The sequence below is a fragment of the Callospermophilus lateralis genome, chromosome 11 (assembly GCF_048772815.1).
Source record: "Callospermophilus lateralis isolate mCalLat2 chromosome 11, mCalLat2.hap1, whole genome shotgun sequence".
NCBI classification, from domain to species: Eukaryota; Metazoa; Chordata; class Mammalia; order Rodentia; family Sciuridae; genus Callospermophilus; species Callospermophilus lateralis.
The window spans coordinates 121864670-121870669 of record NC_135315.1 but is presented as its reverse complement, the minus strand read 5'-3'; the positions used below and the strand labels follow the sequence as shown (position 1 = coordinate 121870669).

The following is a 6000-nucleotide window of genomic DNA, read 5'->3' as shown; positions in this document are numbered from 1 at the left end:
CATTCTTTCATTGCATTTGATATGTCTCTAAAGTTTTTTCAATATCTTAGGAGTCCTAGCTTCTTTTTCCAATATCATTTTATTGGTTGAAAAGCTGGGTTACTTCTCTTGTACAATCACCCACAATTAGATTTGTTTCTTGTTGTGTCATGACATTTGTTATTCCATTCCCTGCTTTCTCTAAACTTGGAGTTGGATCTTCAAGCTTAAATTCAGTTTCAATATTTTTGGTAAGATGTGTGTATTTTATTGCATCACATTGGGAAGCACATAAGATTTTCTTGTACTACTTCTAATCAGTGGATTCAGATGCTGTCAACCTGATCTGTTCACCATAACACTCAAGTCAACCTGTAGAACTGGTTCTATATCCATTATTATATGTTACAAGATGTTTTTTTTCTAATAGAATTTCTAATTCTATAATTCTTTCTGCATTCATTAGCTGGAATTCTCTAACAAAGAACTTTACCTTATCAAAATCTGGTTTCCTTAAATACAGTTTATATAGGAATTACAAGCTAAATGATTTTTCTTTCTTTTCATCCATTTTCAGTGTGAGCTGGTGCCCTGGCAAATTTCAGAAGTACACTACACAGATAGAAGAATAGGGATGATAAAAGGTAAAGCCAAAAGCCTTTCACATTTAGTTCTTTAACAAAGTTCCTTTCTAGAGTGAATTTCCTGTAGTTTAACTTGGTTTGATTGTGAAGAAAGGCTTCTAGTCATTAAATTAACGACTGTTTCCTTTAAATAACTAAGTTATGAGCATGAAGCAAAAGGGATTTCTACATGCAAAAATTTTCCTCCAGGGTTTATTTTCTAATGCTCCTTAATACTATGTTCACATTTGAAGGATTCTTATAATTATTAAGTTACATTATGAATTTGCTGGTGGTAAGGTGTGAATGTTGTCTGAATGCTTTCTTGCATTCTAAACAAGTTTAAGGTTTCTTGCCAGAATGAATTCTCTAGAGTTGCATAAGCAGTGCATGAAGTTTAAAGTCCTTTCCACATTCCTTACTGTCATAGGGTTTCTCGCAAGTGTGAGTACTCTGATTTTGAATAGTAAGAGCAGTCTGAAAGTCTTCTCATATTCCTTACATTTACAGTTTCTCACAAAAATAAATGCTCTGGTGTTGAGTAAGTTGTGAGAACAGCCTAAAGGCCTTCCCAGATTCCTCACATTCGTAAGGTTTCTCTACAATGTGTGAATGCCTTAATGTGAAATAATTTCTTTTTGTTTTTAATATATATTTTTCTTAGTTATAGACGGACAAATACCTTAATTTTGTTTATTTTTATGTGGTGCTGAGAATCAAATCCAGTCCCTCATGAACGCGAAGCAAACGCTCTACCACTGAATCACAAACCCAGCCTGTGAAATAGTTTCTGAGTAAGATGAAAGAACTTCTCACATTGCTTGCATTTGTAAAGTTTCTCACCTGTATGAATTCTCTGATGAAGAGTCAGGTTGTAACCACAACTAAAAGTCTTCCCATACTCCTTATAATCATAGGGCTTCTCACCAGTGTGAATCCTCTGATGCAGTTTAAGTTGTTGCCCACTCTTTAGGCCTTTCTATACTCCTTGCAGTCAAAGGGTTTTTCACCTGTATGAAGTTTGTGATGGATTCGAAGGCCAGTACTGCAAAGAAAAGCCTACCCACATTCCTTACACTCACAGCACTTCTTATCAATGTTAAGTCTCTAGGGTCGAGTAAGATGTGCATACTGTTTAAAGGTCTTCCCACACTCCTTATACTCATAAGGCTTCTCACCAGTGTGAATCTGCTGAGTAAGTTGTCCCTGCACTCTGAAGGTCTTCCCAAATCCCTTATATTCATAGGGCTTCTCACCAATATGAATTCTCTGATGCACTCGAAGGTCTGGGATACATGTAAATATCTTTCCACATTTTTTACATTCATAGAGTTTGCCAGATGTATGAATTCTCTGATGTCTACTCAGGCCTTTTCACATTCTTTGCATTCATAGGGTTTCTCACAGGTATGGATTCTCTGATGGAAAAGTAAGTTGTTGGCATACTCTAAAAAGCCTTCCCACATTCCCTGCATTCAGAGTGCTTTTCTCTATATACAGTGCTTTTCTGATATACAGTAAGACATGTGAGTTTTCTGTAAAGGGTGTTTTTTTTTTGTCACTTGCATTTTTCCTCCAACATTTCATATTCAGTCTTTTCCAAAAAAGAAATAATCAAGGATACAACTTTTAATTCTTTCCATTATTTCTCATTGAGATAAGTTCATTTCATAAATATCATTTTCTTGAAATAACTTTTTAGTGTCATATTTAGATTCCAAATCTAGGTTCCATCTTCTTTTTACATCTATCACAATCATCCAAGGCTTTTTCCCTTGTTCCAACAGAGTAATCACATCTGCTTTAGAAATGGAACATTGCAGTGCTGAATTGCTATAGTTCTTTAAAATCACATCTCCGTACAAATTCTTCTCAGAGGAGTTCAGGTATTCCCAACCCTCATGAGAAAACCCTACAGTCACATCTCTGAACATCACCAAATCATAAGCCATAATTTTAGAATTTCAAGAAATGGTCAGCTTTCCTCAAGGTTCATTTACTGAAGGAGGAGAGTCCATAGAGGCCAGAGAATGCTCAGTCCTCACTGGTCCCTGAGAGCTGCCCAACCCCAGATTCCGCAACTCGCTCCTGGAGAGTGCTCAGATTGGCCCATCCTATTTAAAAATTTTGTGAGTAATCTCTATAAATGTTTTTGAGAATAATCATAATATAAATGAATTTAAAATAGAATTACATAACAAAAAGTTCTTCCTCAGTTTACTTTACGCTTACTTGAAAATATATTGTTGTACCATATATTATGCCAAGATGTTGTCTTTGCTGCTAATTTGCCAGATAAATATGAGTGAGATGAATAAAATTCATTAAAGGCAAAATGTACATAGGTAGTTTGAGGCTATAAAGTTAGTACATTAACATATTTATTTGGTATAAATTTTAGATGATTTGATATACACATTTGCTACTAAGGACCTTTTATTTTTATCAATTTTTAAACTTACACATAAATGCATAAAATTCATACAAATTGTTAGAATAGTGTGATGATTTTATACATGTATACATTGTGTAATGCTTAAATCAGATTAAACATATTTATCTCCTCAAACATTTATCATTAATTTTTGGTAAAAAATTTTTTAAATAATTTCTTCTAGCTTTTTGAAATGTGCAGTTTATTATTGTTATCTATGTGAAATAACACCAGAATTTGTAATTTGAAAAAGAATTATCATCACACAAAAAGATGTAACCTGCACATTGCTAAAAATTTTAAGGCAAAATAAATAGTATAAATGGTAATATTTAATTTTTACAAATACCTGTAATACAGGTAGAGTAAGAATTAGAATTATTCCAAGTTATTAAAAAAAAAAACTTTCAGTGGTTGGTAGTTTATACTTTTTTTTCATTTTGCTAGTAAGTATAAAGTTTCAACAATAAATATTAACTTTAAAAATAATAATGCATAATTTCAACTAAGTTATAATTATTTTTCAAAACTGGTCTTTAGGGTGACTAAGTCTGGGATATTTATGGGACATAATGTAGCTGAAAAACGTACTTGCATGACACCTTCTCCTTATAATAGCTCATCTCATGAAATCCTCCCTGAGGTTGGATATAAAATAATTTCATGAATTATGTTTGAAGGAGAAGTGGAAATGGGATAGTGAGAACAGAGAGGAAGCTGAAGTCAATTCTAAGTCTCAAAATTAATACTATATATACCCATGATATAAGAAATTACTCTTGATGAAATGTTTCCTTCCATTTTGAATCATTTAAGCTGAGAAAGATTATCAGTATGTTTGAATCCCAACTACCATCATTAATAGTTTAACTTGAAAAATATAGAAAGAAATTTAATGTCAGCAATTGAAATATGAGAATAATCTATAATCACTTTTCTTACTAAGGAGAGGTGTTTGTATCTCTGCAAAATTATTATGCTAAAGTTCTAATTCCAAAATGATGGCATTAGGAGAAGTAGCCTTTGGGGTAAAGATTAAGTCTTGAGTATACTAGTGTCCTTACAAAAGAGGATTCCGAGAGCTTCTTTTCCCCTTCTACTCTGAAGACATACTGAAAAGATGCCAAGAGACCAGGAAAATACTTCACCAGATCCTGAATCTGCTGGTGCCTTGATTTGGACTTATTAGCCTCCTAAACTGAGAAAAATATATTTTTGTCACTTATAGATGCTTAGTGGTATTTTGCTAAATCATCTCAAATGGACTGATTGAAACAAGAGAAAGGGAAGGGAAAAAGTTTCTTTTAGTCAATAATCTGCCACATCCAGGAATAAAGAATAAAAGAATATTTTAAACATTTTTAAAGTCTACATCATTAAGTAGCTATTATTTCAAGAAATAAGAACATAATGACTCTAAATACTACTATAATGAAAACTATTACTGCTGTCTTAAAATGCTATTGTTCATTTTGATATTCCCATAATTTGAATATACATTGATAAATGTAGCTTACAAAAGCATATGTGTACACACACACACACACACACACACACACACACATATACACACACAGACTTTAACAATTATAAGTAACTTATGTATAAAATTTTGATAATTCAAAAGAAAAACATTTAGAGATTGGTTATTTCATCTGTAGGCTACTGAATACTTCCTTATACTAGGAAACTTGTTTGTTAATCTTACTACACAAATATGAGGTTGGATATGAACAAAAGCAATGGCCTAGTAATTTATTTTCCAAAGATGGCACATGGAGAGTTGGAAGAGAACAAAAAGCAGTATAAGCTTTACATCAAAATCAAATGACCAATAATCCGAAAATAATGTCAGAGTTCTTGCTCAGTAATGGAGCATAGCAAGGATATGATAAAGAATAATTTATGTTCCAGTCAAAATAAAAAAATATTTTGGAATAATCAGGTAAAAGGCTTGAGACTGAAAGAACTAGGAAACAATACATTAAGATTTCTTTCTAATATTGCTTTTTAAATAGAAAAATTAAATTACTATAGTAACAAGAGATTAGTGGAAATAATAAATATCACTATGCAAAAAATGAACTATTCATGAGGGTTACAATATAATGGAAAAGCATAAATATCATATAAGCCAACATTAATTATTACTAAACTTTTAGCCTTTTATCATTTAAGTAATCTATAAATACATGTATGACAATTTCCCCTATTTCAGCCCTGCTGTCTTTAGTTTATAAGGGCCTAGCGCTAGTAAAACTTTCATTTTCCTAGGATAAGGCTTCCATCTAGTGACAATGGATGGTAACTACAGAAAATGGTAATGTGCGTTATGTACACAAAACACCTGTTGGTGTTCTTAAATTTTAAGTCATTTTTTAATTAATTTGAAAAATATTTATAGAGTTCCTATTATAAGCATAAATTTGTAGATTCAATTATGAAAAATTAATGTTATACTAAAATTATAGTGAAAAAGAATGGTTTTGTAGTCAAATAATTACCAATTAAATATAAAAACAATAAATATAACTTCTATAGAACTTTTATGACACAGATTCTCTGCCATACTAATCCACTTACTACCACCACTAAGCCCATTAGGCTGGACACTATCTCCAATTTACAGATTTGAAAATTATGGCAGAGTAGTTAAGTAACTTCCTTTATATATACAGTAGAATATGAATATAAACCCCGTTTGTATGAATCCCCAAATTTGTTCTTTTAGTCATCTCTAAATGAAAAATTGAAAGACTGATAAATGACAAGATAAACAAATGATGAGACAACCTTTATTATTTATTCATCTGTTTATCCATTCAATAAATATTGAGTATCTACAATGTGCCAGGTACTACTTTTGGCCTGAGGATAAAGTAGCAAACATGATAAAGACTAGCCTAATGGAGCTTATGTCTTAAACATGCACATACACAGGCATTAGCATTTACTTTCTAGGCT

At 31.9% G+C, this 6000-nt stretch overlaps 1 pseudogene; it reads right to left on the bottom strand.

Annotated features, from left to right (window-relative positions):
• Nucleotides 1–870: 870 nt before the first annotated feature.
• LOC143389113 (uncharacterized) lies at nt 871–2554 on the bottom strand (annotated as a pseudogene).
• Nucleotides 2555–6000: the final 3446 nt, after the last annotated feature.